This window comes from Acomys russatus, chromosome 29 (genome assembly GCF_903995435.1).
Source record: "Acomys russatus chromosome 29, mAcoRus1.1, whole genome shotgun sequence".
NCBI classification, from domain to species: domain Eukaryota; kingdom Metazoa; phylum Chordata; class Mammalia; order Rodentia; family Muridae; genus Acomys; species Acomys russatus.
Genome location: NC_067165.1, coordinates 39801821 through 39815087, shown reverse-complemented (window position 1 = coordinate 39815087; position 13267 = coordinate 39801821). Strand labels below are relative to the sequence as shown.

The 13267-nt window shown below is 48.0% G+C and overlaps 1 pseudogene; it reads left to right on the top strand.

Annotated features, from left to right (window-relative positions):
• The first annotated feature begins 1610 nt into the window (after positions 1–1610).
• Positions 1611–2400, top strand: LOC127211682 (60S ribosomal protein L7a-like; annotated as a pseudogene).
• The last annotated feature ends 10867 nt before the right edge of the window (positions 2401–13267 follow it).

Sequence of the window (13267 nt, the reverse complement as noted above, 5' to 3'; positions counted from 1 at the left end):
GCAGAAGCGGTGGGGGGGTGGACAAGGGAGGGGGAGCAGAAGCGGTGGGAGGGGGGACAAGGGAGGGGGAGCAGAAGCGGTGGGGGGGGTGGACAAGGGAGGGGGAGCAGAAGCGGTGGGAGGGGGGACAAGGGAGGGGGAGCAGAAGCGGGGGGGGGGACAAGGGAGGGGGAGCAGAAGCAGTGGGGGGAGTGGGCAAGGGAGGGGGAGCAGAAGCAGTGGGGGGGTGGACAAGGGAGGGGGAGCAGAAGCAGTGGGAGTGGGGGACAAGGATCGGCTAGTCATGTGAGTGTTCGCTTCAGAATAACGAGAGTACAGGAAAAATCGAAAGGCTCCTGAGTGGACCCACAAAATTAATATGTTTCTTCAGAAAAAAAGCAAAAACAAAACAAAAACCAACTGGGTGTTCTGTAGTACGCTCAGGATTGATTCTATGCCTCTTTCATTTATCTGTGAGGGAAAAAAAAAAAAAAACAAGCCCGGCTATCTCAATTGGTAAGACTTCAGGCCCTAATTCCAAAAGTCCAGGGTTTGTTATCTGAAGCTTCACTGGAAAGCGCTGGGAAAATTGTTTTGGGTTCTAAATTTTAGGGGTTTTTTGAGGCGGGGATGTTTGTTTGTTGTGGGGGCTTAGGGGAGATTTTGTTTTATTTGGCTTTTTATTTATTTATTTATCTATTCCCAAAACAGACTTTCTCTGTGTAGCCTTGGCTGTCCTAAACTCGCTTTTGTAGACCAGGCTGGCCTCAAATTCACAGCGATCTGCCTGCCTCTGCTTCCTGAGTGCTGGGATTTATTATTTTTTTTTTTTTCAAAACAGGGTTTTTCTGTGCAACAAGAGCCCTGGCTGTCCTGGAATCGCTTTTGTAGATCAGGCTGGTCTAGAACTCACAGAGATCCACCTGCTTTTGCCTCCTGAGTGCTCTTATGCAGAAAAATATGAGTCAAGGGTTGGTAGAATGCTTATCTGGCATGTGTGGAACCCTGAGCTCGATGCCCAGCACTCCAGAACACCAGGTGTGAGCATGAGTGCAGGTGTGAGCATGAGTGCAGGTGTGAGCATGAGTGCAGGTGTGAGCATGAGTGCAGGTGTGAGCATGAGTGCAGGTGTGAGCATGAGTGCAGGTGTGAGCATGAGTGCCTATAATCCCAGCTCTTGGGAGGTGGAGGCAAAAGGATCAGAAGTTAAAAACCATTCTCCTCTACTTGACAAGGTTAAGGCCAGCCTGGGCTACATGAAAAAAATGTGGGGTTTTTTTTCTAAGCAAATCATACCCAGGTAGAGTGCAGTTGGTTGCTGACCTGTGAGTGTAGTCTAGCTTTGCATCCATTAAGGGAATTCATTTCAGCATTCCATATTGCCTGTGTATGTGTCTGCTCTGGGGACTTCTCTTTGGAACTGAAGACAACATTTGTTTGTTTTGTTTTTGAGACAGGATCTCTCTGTGTAGCCTTGGCTGTCCTGGACTCACTTTGTAGACCAGGCTGGCCTCGAACTCACAGCAATCTGCCTGCTTCTGCCTCCTGATTGCTGGGACTAAAGGTGTGCACCACCACGAACAACATTTAATAAAAATCTCTGAAATGGCTCTTTCCTCCAGCCCAGCAGGATGCCCAAGGGAAAGAAGACCAAGGAGAAGAAGGCGGCCTGGCCCCCGCCGTGGTGAAGAAACAGGAGGCCAAAGAGGTGCTCAATCCTTTATTTAAGAAGGCCCAAGAACTTCGGCATCGGGCAGGATATCCAGCCCAAAAGAGATCTTACTTGCTTCGTTAAAGGGCTCCGCTACATCAGGCCGCAGCAACAAAGAGCCATCCTGCAAAAGTGCTCAGAGTGCCTCCTGCCATTAACCAGCTCACCCAGACCCTGGACCAGCAAACAGCTACCCAGTTGCTTAAGCTTGCCAACAAATACAGGCCAGAGACAAAGCAGAAGACATAAAGGCTGCTGACCCGTGCTGAAAAGAAAGCTGCTGGGAAAAGGCCATCCCAACTGAGACCACCTGTCCTTCGAGCAGAGTCAATACAGTCACCACCTTGGTGGAGAACAAGAAAGCTCAGCTGGTGGTGACTGCCCATGACGTAGACTCCATTGAGCTGGTGGTCTTCCTGCCTGCCCTGTGTCGAAAGATGGGGGTCCCCTACTGCATCATCAAGGGAAAGGCCTGGGTGGGGCGGCTGGTCCACAGGAAGACTTGCACCACTGTTGCCTTCATGCAGGTTAACTCGGAAGACAAGGGTGCTCTGGCTAAGCTGGTGGGAGCTACTAGGACCAATTACAATGGCAGATATGATGAGATCCACCACCACTGGGGATGCAATGTCCTGGATCCTAAATCTGTGGCTCGCATTGCCAAGCTAGAAAAGACGAAGGCCAAAGAACTCGCCACTAAACTGGGTTAAATGTACACTGCTGAGTTTTCTGTACATAACTATAATTATATTTTTTAATCTCTGAAATGTGTTCATATTTCAATTTAGTTTTTTCAGTTCTGGGTAATAATAGATCATAGGACCTTGAGCATTTGAAGCCCAAACACTATCACTTTACATTTCCAGCCAGAGACTTAATATATTTTTCAAGTAGAGGGATTCAGATGTAGCTCATTGGAGCAGCTTGTGGCTACATAGTATGCACAAAGCCCCAGGTTTGACCCCCCCCCAAGAAGAAAAAGTATATGAATTCCTATTTGTATATGTGTGGATATGTACATATATGTATGTGCAAGTGTTTAAAGTTGTATTTTTAAGTAGTCAATCCAACTATGAATATATATACCTCTAATTCCAGCACTTCAGAGGCTAAAGCAGAAAGAATCTGAGCTTTAGACCAGTCAGGACTACCTGGAGAAACTCCATCTCAAAAGCAGAAAACAAGGGACTGAAGAGATTGCTCAGTGGTTACGCGCACTTGCTGCTCTTGCAGAGGACCAGGGTTCAGTCCCCAGGACCCACGTGGAGGAAGCTCCAGGAAATCTGTTGGCCTGTGAGCACTGCATAGGCAGGCAGCAAGACACGCATAAACATGAAAGGCAAATACGTAGATAAATAAAGGATTTAAGACAAACGCAAGACAGGAAAAGAGCCTAGGTTTCCATCTAAGGCTGAGTCACTGAGTCCTCGAGTTCTTGGGTGTCAAATGAGTTGGGAGTCAAGGCTGGTGTGCCAATCAGATCAATTGCCAAGGCACCTGCCCCTCCAGAATAGGGTAACAAAAAATGCCTAGTGGTCCTCAACCTTCCTGATGCTTTGATCCTTTAATACAGCTCCTCATGTTGTGGTGACCCCAGCCATAAAAGTATTTTCATTGCTACTTCGTAATTATAGTTTTGCTACCATTATGAATTGTAATGCAAATATCTGTGTTTCTCGAAGGTCTTAGGTGACCCCTGGGAAAGAGTCGTTCAACCCCCAAAAGTATAGGGAGCCACAAGTTGAGAACTGCTGGCCTAGACAATTTCCTTAGCCTGTAATCTGAGCAGCCTGCCAGATTCAACTGCCTACTCGTGACCCACCCACTGCATACAGAACCGAGTAAAGCCAGGCATGGCGGCACAGACGTGCAATCTCAGCACTCTACAAACAGAGACAAGAGACTCTGGGAGCCTGAGGCCAGCTTGAGCTACATACCAAGACCCTATTTCAAACTACAGGGAAGCCAGCATGAGATTCTCTCTCTAGAGACAACCTGGTGCCATCATCCCTGGTCCAGGTTCTGCTTCTTCCCCAAGATACTGAACCTAACTGGAGAGGGCAGTACTAGCTGGAGTCTCCCCTGGTTCTCAGCAGGGGGCAGTACTAGCTGGAGTCTCCCCCTGGTTCTCAGCAGGGGGCAGTACTAGCTGGAGTCTCCCCTGGTTCTCAGCAGGGGGCAGTACTAGCTGGAGTCTCCCCCTGGTTCTCAGCAGGGGGCAGTACTAGCTGGAGTCTCCCCCTGGTTCCCAGCAGGGGGCAGTACTAGCTGGAGTCTCCCCTGCTTCCCAGCACCGGGCAGTAATACCACCATTTGATTTGTTTCCAAAGCAGATGCATTTACTGAAGTTGAAGTTAAAGAAAGATTTCCCCAAGGGCAAGGGAATCTGCTGCTAGAGGCCAAGAAGGGACTTGGAAGGGAGAAACAAGCTGCTGCGGATGATGTTTGATGCCATCCTCTCCCAAGGAAAGCATATTACACCACTTCGCTAGAGCCAGGACAGCCTACACCCCTTCAGTCTCCCCCTGCACCCTTCAGTCTCCCCCTGCACCCCTCAGCCTCCCCATGCACCCTTCAGTCTCCCCCTGCACCCTTCAGTCCTCCCTGCAACCTTCAGTCTCCCCCTGCACCCTCCAGTCTCCCCCTGCACGCTTCAGTCTCCCCCTGCAAACTTCAGTCTCCCCCTGCACCCTCCAGTCTCCCCCTGCACCGTTCAGTCTCCCCCTGCACCGTTCAGTCTCCCCCTGCACCCTTCAGTCTCCCCCTGCACCCTTCAGTCTCCTCCTGCACCCTCCAGTCTCCCCCTGCACCCTTCAGTCTCCCCCTGCACCCTTCAGTCTACTCCTGCACCCTCCAGTCTCCCCCTGCACCCTTCAATCTACTCCTGCACCCTCCAGTCTCCCCCTGCACCCTTCGGTCTCCCCCTGCACCCTTCGGTCTCCTCCTGCACCCTCCAGTCTCCTCAGGAGCTATCTCTAATCTACCTCTCCAGCTCCCACGAGGCATGAGATTCCAGTTTGGCTTTTACAGCTCCTCAACTTCGCCTTCCCTGCGTGCGGATAGACGTGACCTTTCCTGCCCCCAACTCTGAGCAGTTATGAGAAGTGGATGGTTCCTGGCACCGGACCCAGACCTCGTCCAGCTTGCCCACCCAATCCAGCTTCTCCATCACTCTCATTGTCCATAGATATTCAAATGTTACAGGGCACACAAAAGCCCTGCGTAAGAGCCCAGGGCCAAGTGCCAGCTGTTATTGACCTCTGAGCCTACTGCAGAGGCCTTGTTCCTGCTCTGAGTGGGTTTGTTCTGTTTTCCAGTGCAGACTGAGCCCTGGTCTTGTGCAGGCTAGGCAAGTGCTCCGCATGCCAAGGGATGATGGGGGGCCTGGGGAAGGTGGGAGTGACTAGCCAGACCTCCCCTGAGAAGACTGGGCCCTGCAATGCTTTCTTTTTATCCTTGTCCACCAAGCAGCTACAGACCTGACCAAGCATCATCCACCACTTCTCCCTCTTTAGACATGAAGCTTTTGGATTATAAAAGAAAAGATTGATTTCTTCTCCAAAGGGCATAAGAGAAACTTAGGGCCCCCTGGCCTCTCAGCTCCCAGGAGGACCAGATAAGACCCTCTTGGGAGGCCTGGGTAAGGCCACTTACCAGACAACTGCCACAGACCCCCACATCCTCAGCCTGGTGGCTCTCTCCTCCCCTGGATGAGTTTATCTAGTGGCACTGCCAGCTCCTAAGTAAAGGGCCAGCCTGTCCCTTCCCCTTGGTTGCCAAGAGGCACTTAGGAACCAGGCAGGTGCCAAAATGCACAGATATGTGTCAACACCTCTCAGTTGCTTTGTGCTCCCTGGGGTGATATTAATTGCTTTATTCCTGAGACCTCAAAATAATGGGGTGCTGCTTGCTCTTTGTTGCTATAGTAAACACCTTGACCAAAAGCAACTTGGGAGGAAAAGGGTTTCTTTCGTTCTTTCTTTCTTTTTTTTTTTCCCCAAGACAGGGTTTCTCTGTGTAGCCTTGGCCGTCCTGGACTCACTTTTGTAGACCAGGCTGGCCCTGAACTCACATCGATCTGCCTGCCTCTGCCTCCTGAGTGCTGGGATTAAAGGCATGCGCCACCACACCGGGCTAGAAAAGGGTTTCTTACATCTTACCTTAGAGTCCATCACTGAAGGAGCACAGAGCAGGTACAAGCAGCAACTTGGAGGCAGGAACTAAAGTTGAGGCTCTGGAGGAAGGATGCTCCATGGCTTGTTCAGCCTGCTTTCTTTTCTTTTCCTTTTTTTTTTTTTTTTTTTTTAAGATTTGTTTATTTATTGTGTTTCAGTGTTTTGCCTATGCTTATGTATGTGTGTGTCAGATCCCCCTGGAACTGGAGTTACAGACAGTTGTGAGTTGCCATGTGGGTGTTGGGAATTGAACTTGGGTCCTTGGAAAGAAGAGCCAGGCCTCTTAATCACTGAGCCATCTATACAATCAAGGACCACCAGCCCAGGGGAGGTACCACCCACAGTGTGCTTGGCCCTCCCTCATTGATCATCAAAATAATAATAGTAATAATAATAGTAATAATAATAATAATAATAATATTTTTTAAAGCCCCCATAGACATGGCCACAAGCCAATCTGATGGAGGTGGTTCCTCAGCTGAGGTCCTCTTTTCCCAAGTGGCTCTAGTTTGTGTGACAAATCTAACTAACATATAGGCTCAATGGTTTGCCTACCACAGGGAAGCCCTGGGTTCCGAGGAAAAGAACAGGAGGCAGAGGAAGAAAAGAGAAGAGGAGAAAGAGGAGGCGGTTGGAGATGGTGAGAAAGAGGAGACGGGAGGGAAATGAAGAGGTGGGGGAGGGAAATGGGAGGAGGAAATGTGGTCATCAAGCACTAAGTTTGGAGATAGTGTTTCTCAAGAAGTCTTTAAGTCAAACCATAGCAGGTCCTCCCCAGTCTGATGTGGCCTCAGGGAGGAAGACATTAGGACAGATGGATAGAAGGATGGCCATGAGAGGACACAGAGGAGACAGAGTCTGAGAGGAAAACATCCCTGCAGGCACTTTCTAGACCTGGGACCTGCAGCCTCTCTAACGGACACAGGACATCAGTGTTTAAGGCACCCTGGCTGTGGCATCTAGTTATGGCCTAGGCTGATCTGCTGAACAAAGATGGTGCCTATAGCTCTTGTATTAAAAACAAACAAACAAACAAAAAACAGCTTGAGAGGGCAGTGGTAGCACAGATCTTTAATCCCAGCACTCCTGAGACAGAGGCAGGCAGATCTCTGAGTTCAAGGCCAGCCTGGCCTACAGAGTTAGCTCCAGGTCAGGGTTACACAAGAAAAACTCTGTCTCAAAAAATATTTTTTTAAGACTTATTTTATGTGTGTGATTGTTTTGCCTACAAGTGTATATATACACCACATGGGTGCCTTTGGAGATCAGAAGACATCTGAAGCCTTGGAACCTGAGTTACCAATGGTTGTGAGCCTCCATATGAGTCTGGGAACCAAAGTTGGGTCCTCTACTAAGTGCTCTTAACCACTGAGCCATCTCTCCAGTCCTGAAAATCTTGATTTTTTAACTATTATATTTTATCTGTAGAATCTCTCTCTCTCTCTCTCTCTCTCTCTCTCTCTCTCTCTCTCTCTCTCTCTCTGTGTGTGTGTGTGTGTGTGTGTGTGTGTGTGTGTGTGTATTTCATTGCAGTAATGGGAATAGAATCCAGGGCCTTACACAAGCTAGGCAAGTGCTGTACCACTGAACCACCTAGCTTGATAAGCCACTACTGAAAGTCAAGGCTGGCAGCACTTGGGAGGCAGAGGCAGGGGGATCACTGGAGTTCAAGGCCAGCCTGGTCTACAAAGCGAACCTAGGACAGCCAAGGGTACACAGAGAAACCCTGTCTCGAAAAACAAAACAAAAAAACAAAGTCAAGGCCAGGGAAGAAAGAGAACTAGGAATTCAAGGTCACCCTCACTCAGGTCTGGAGAGATGGGTCAGTGGTTAAGAGCACAACCTTATGGCTTCAATTCCCCACATCCACATAACAAATCACAATGTCTGTAATTCTAGTTCAGGTGACCTGAAGAACACATACATTGGCAAAACATACAAAAAAAAAAAAAAATCATCCTCAGCTACACAGTGTGTTCAAGGTTAGCCTGGGCTAAATTAGGCCTTGTCTCAAAGAGAAAAAAAAAGTTTAAGCGGTGTATAGTGGTACATGACTTTAATCTCAGCACTGGGGCGGCAAAAGCAGTTCGAGGCCAGCCTGGTCTACATCAGGAGTTTCAGGACAGCCAGAGCCACACAGAGAAGCCCTGTCTTCAAACAACAAAAGAAAATAAAAGTGTTTTTTCAGTCCTAAGGATAGAACCTCACACGTGCAAGGCAAGCACTCTGCGCTAGCTCACACCCTCAGCACTTGACATAATTTTTTAAGGACACACTCTGACCCACAGCAAAAGCTGGCTGTGGTCCCTCACGGCTGCAATACAGGAAGTAGAGGCAGGGGGACCTTGGGCTCAAAGTGATCTTCTGTTACAAAGCCAGTTTGAGGCCAGCATGATTCGGCTTCCAAAATATAAACAAGGGACCTGGGAGATGGCTAGCCAGGTAAGATCCCTGGAGAGATGGCTAGCCAGGTAAGAGCACTTGTTCTTGAGGCTTGACTGGGAGCATTTGGACTCCAGCACCTCGTCCTCCCACACAGCATATTGACCCTGGAGCTTTATGCCTGCTAAGCAAGCACACTCCCCCGGCTGAGCTGGGCTCCTGTCCCTTTTGTCTGTGTGTTGAGAAGGAGGGTCTCACTCATTTGCCCAACCAGCTTTGGACTCACTCTGCAGCCCTGCTGGCCTTAGCTTTCAATCTTCCTGTCTTAGTCTCTTGTGTAGCTGAAGGCCTGCACCACTGGGTCTGGCTGCATTTATCATTTTAAAATTATTTTTAATTAGACTAGAAGGAAATTATGCCAGTTATCACAGAATTTGGGGGGAAATATATATATTTCCCAGAACTCGGGAGATAGAGTTCAAGGCCAGCCTGGTCTGTACAGAGAAACCCTGTCTTCAAAAACAAAACAATAACAAAAACAAAATACATGTATACACACACACACACACACACACACACATACATACATGCATACACACATACGTACATATATACACACACATATACATACATTGTGTGTGTGTGTGTGTGTGTGTGTGTGTGTGTGTGTGTAGGTTAGAGTGCCCTTTCGGGAATCAGTTCTTTTTTTCTGCTGTGTGTGTCTCAGGGATTAAGCGTCATCAGAGCTGGTGACAAGCACCTTCACAGACTGAGCCTTTTTTACTAGCCCTTTCCTCCATTTTGTTCTGAAACTTTTCAAAACACACAGGGTGGTTTCAAGGAGAACTCCTGGGCCAGGCTTCTAGAATCTCCTCCCTTTGTTAGTGCTTAGCTCCCTTCATTAGCACTAACTCTAATTTCCTTAGCGCAGCTCTCTACTGACAATTTACCTGTTCATCCCCCGCTGCCCAGGGATTACTCTCAGCCCCGCCCCCCCCTCCCGCCAGGAGGCCTGGATGGAATCTGGGCCTCGGTGGGTGTAATTCTCGAAAACTCGTCATGCAGGCCACAGCTGGGTAACCCTTCACAGGGACCCTTAAAGTATCCACTTCAGATAGCCTCACACAGGAATGCCAAGGCCAGGCCAAATATCCTTGGTACACAAATCATTCACCATAAAAAGTACTGCAGGGACCACTGAGGAGCTTGTTTAAACCTTAAAAAGAGAGGGAAGGGCTGGGGAGATGGCTCAGTGTGTAAAGACAGTTGCCACCAAAACTGACTACTTGAGTTCAGTCCCTGGGACCGAGGAGAGACTAATTCTTGCAAGCTGGCCTCTGCCCTCTCTACAGGTGCCATGGTACATTCCATCCCCATATACATATACTCAGACGAGTAAATAAATAGAATTTAAACTTAAAAAAATAACATAAAATAGAGAAGGAATTAGAAAGCAAATTCTCTTCCCTTTTTTGACGACATAATCCTCATCCCTCTTACACACAAATACCTGTACGGAAATAGCCACATGCCTTAACACGCATCTTTTTTTTTTTTTTTTTTTTTCCTCCTAAGACAAGGTTTCTCTGTGTGGCCCTGGCTATTCTAGACCAGAATGGCATGGAACTCAGAGATCTCCCTGCCTCCCAAGTGCTGGGATTAAAGGCGTGGGCCACCACCTCCCAGCATTAGCACAAATCTTTAAACAAATCTACACACACACACACACACACACACACACACACTTCTAGAATATTGTTAGAGAAGACAGTTTCACTGGGATCTTTCACAAATGAGCTCGAATTTCATTTTTCCATTTGGGAAACATCACATTTTCAAAATCGCTTCTCCTGAGTAACAGTTAGGAGCTGAGCCAAGTCACACCCCCACGTGGGTCTCACCAAGGTTTTACTCAGCAGCAGCCTCCTCTCTTGCAAGTGAAAAATTGCATCTAATCTACGGGCTCTACTACCCACAAAACCGGTTTCCCAAAAGCACAGCCACCAACCCACCGTGGATCTCCTTCAACACTTGAAGGTCAAAGATTAATAAGAAAAATAAAAACCCCAACTGCCACACTTGCCAGACGTTTTCAATTTCACCCATCTCTGTGAAAACTAGTACTGTTACCACTAGGCTTGCCAAAAGTCAACCTGGTTAGTAAGTTACAAAATATGCAAAGCCTGTCATTGTATCTATCATGTAACAAGGTCCCAGACCTTAGCACAACTGACTCCATGATGGAAGAACTATTCAGACCGTAAAATTCAGCACGTAGATAGCACCACCTGCCAAAACTAAAACAAAGGCCGAATCCATAAAAGTCCATGTAGTTCTGGGAAAGTCTCGAAATGTACTAAGCTTGCTTTTTGGCTTCTGTGGTTCCGTTTCCAGCTAGTAGTTCTTGCTAACTGAAGTAAGTCAAGCCAGAACACGGTTCTTTTTTTTTTTTTTTTTTTTTGGTTTTTCGAGACAGGGTTTCTCTGTGTAGCCTTGACTGTCCTGGACTCACTTTGTAGACCAGGCTGGCCTCGAACTCACAGCGATCCGCCTGCCTCTGCCTCCCAAGTGCTGGGATTAAAGGCGTGCGCCACCACGCCCGGCCTCAGAACACGGTTCTTGTGTTTAAAAGCTCACCCTTCATTATTGCTGGCTGGCTGATAAAACGGATGTGTGGACACTGTGACATGGCTGTGTGGTACTTTTCACCCTAGAGATTAAACTTGTGGCCTTGTGAACACTAGGCAAGCGCTGAGCTATATGCCCTCAAGCCAGTTTTGGTTTTTTTCAGAGCTGAGAACCAAACCCAGCACCTTGCACTTGCTAGGCAAGCACTCTGCCACTAAGCTAAATCCCCAACCCCAAGCCAGTTGTTTTGAGAGCTGCCATTCATCCAGAACTTTCTCTGAGGTAGGCAGGGTTCTGAGCCATCTAATGTGGGGCCCACCCTCAAAGGCACATATCTGTATAAGTTCAGGAGTTCTTGATCTTCAGTGGAGGGAAATACATTCTCACATCTAATTTAAAGTTAGCGTTTGATTCCATTATGCATGCTGTGAACAAGTCACTATATTAGGTCAGCCCCAAGAGAAATCCCAGTTCACTTCTTTCATTTTTTTCCATTTATTTATTTTGTGTGTGTTTGTGTGTGAGTGGGCATGCCACTACATACATGTGGCAGTCAGAGAACACCTTGGGGAGTGGGTTCTCTCCCACCATGTGAGTCTTGGGGATTGAACTCAGGCCCTCAGACTTGGCTGCAGGCATCCATACCAGATAAACCATCTTTTTTGTTTTTGTTGGTTTGTTTGTTGGTTTGTTTTTTGGTTTTTCGAGACAGGGTTTCTCTGTGTAGCCTTGGCCATCCTGGACTCACTTTGTAGACCAGGCTGGCCTCGAACTCACAGCGATCTGCCTGCCTCTGCCTCCCGAGTGCTGGGATTAAAGGCGTGCGGCACCACGGTAAACCATCTTACTGGCCCTAATCCCGTGTCACTTTATGACCTGTGGCAACTGTCACAGCAGTCTGACAGCTTTTACAATCATCCCTGGTTTTGCTTGCTTGCTTGCTTTTGGTGGTAGTGGGGATCGAACCTGGGGTGTTCTACACTGGAGGCTAAGTGTTCTGCCACTGAGCTGCAGCCCCAGTTCTTCATCACTGCTCTGGAAGTAAGGCACTGAGCCACCTGTGGCTAGCAATGCTTCACCAAGAAGTGCTGATAGTACAACACTGGGTTTATTTGACACTTTAATATTTGGCTCTTGTTATCCTTGAGGTGTTTTGGGCAGACAAACATTTATATTTTAAATTATTTCATCATATGTGATAAAATACACACAACAGGGCCAGCGAGATAACTGATGCTCCTGCCTTGGGCTCCCAAGAGGTGGGATCACAGGCATCAGCCACCATACTTAGTCAGCTTCACATTTTATCGTTTTGTTGTTTTGGTTTTGGGTTTGTTTTTTGTTTTTTGGTTTTTTTTTTTTTTTTTTTTTTTTTTTGGTTTTTTGAGACAGGGTTTCTCTGTATCCTTAACAGTCTTGGACTCACTTTGTAGACCAGGTTGGCCTTGAACTCACAGCGATCTGCCTGCCTCTGCCTCCCAAGTGCTGGGATTAAAGGCGTGAGCCACCACGCCCAGCTTGGTTTTGGTTTTTTGAAACATGGTTTCTCTGTGTAGCTCTGGCTGTCCTAGACTCATTTATAGACCAGGCTGGCCCTGAACTCAGTGAGTTCAGGGCCTGCCTCTGAGTGCTGGGATTAAAGGTGTATGCCTTCACCACAGCTCCTTCCCTCCCTTCCTCCCTGCCTCCAAGGTGTATGGTGTGTGTGTGTGTGTGTGTGTGTGTGTGTGTGTGTGTGTTGTGTATGGTATATATGTGTGATGTGTGTGTATGGTGATTGCTATGTGTGTGTGCTACGTGTGTGTGTATGTGTGTTATGTGGTGTGTGTGGTGTGTATGGTGCATGTGGTTTGTGTTGTGTGGTATGGAGGGTGTGTGTGTGTGTGTGTGTGTGTGTGTGTGTGTGTGTGTCAAAGGACAATTTCAAGCCAGTTCTCATACAGGAATGTGGGATTACAGATGTGTGTCACTGTATCCAGGCTTTTAATCACATGTCTCAGAAGGCAGAGGCAGGAGAATTTCTAAGGCTAGCCTGGGCTACAGACTGAGTTCCAGGATGGTCAGTGCTACACAGAGAAACCCTGTCTTGGGGGGCAAAAAAAAACACAAGAACAATAACAAAGACTTCTTTGGTTTGGGAATCAATTTTTGATTATCTCACAGGAGCTGGTTCACAGTTCCCACAGCCCACACCGCCCCATAAAAGTCTCTATTAAAACCCTTTTCTTAGCCGGGCATGGTGGCGCACGCCCTGGGAGGCAGAGACAGGTGGATCTCTGTGAGTTCGAGGCCAGCCTGGTCTACAAAGCAAGTCCAGGGCAGCCAAGGCTATGCAGAGAGACCCTATCTTGAAAAACCAAAAACAAGCCGGGCGTGGTGGTGCACGCCTTTA